Source organism: Triticum dicoccoides, chromosome 1A, assembly GCF_002162155.2.
Source record: "Triticum dicoccoides isolate Atlit2015 ecotype Zavitan chromosome 1A, WEW_v2.0, whole genome shotgun sequence".
Lineage (NCBI taxonomy): Eukaryota > Viridiplantae > Streptophyta > Magnoliopsida > Poales > Poaceae > Triticum > Triticum dicoccoides.
In genome coordinates, this window is record NC_041380.1 from 544406952 (window position 1) to 544407482 (window position 531).

Here is a 531-nt window from a genome sequence, read left to right on the forward strand (position 1 = left end):
TGGTTATGCCGGCAATGGCCGGCAAGGTGGAGGGGGCAATGCCGGCGACAATGGCGGAGGAGGTGGGCGTCGCAACCGTTGGCGTCCCCGGTGCCAAATCTGTAAGAACTGGGGCCATGAAGCCAACGACTGCCGCAAGCGTTATGATCAGGATCAGAACTCCCGCTTCGCCAACTCGGCCTCCACCAACACCGTTGACTTTCCTTGGGTGCTGGATACCAGGGCTACGGATCACTTGACTAATGATCTTGAGCGCCTCCAGGTTCACGAGCGCTATGACGGCAAGGATCAGGTTCAGGTGGCCAATGGTGCAGGTTTGTCTATTTCACACATTGATCATTCACGTTTACCCGGTCCATCTCTTAAACTGCGTAACACCCTTCATGTTCCACACATCAGCCAGCATCTTCTCTCTGTTTATCGTCTTTTTTGTGATAATGACGTGTTTGTTGAATTTCCCCGTCATTTTTTCCTTGTTAAGGACAAAGCAACCAGGCACGTCATCCTTCACGGTAGAAGTTACGGGGGGGG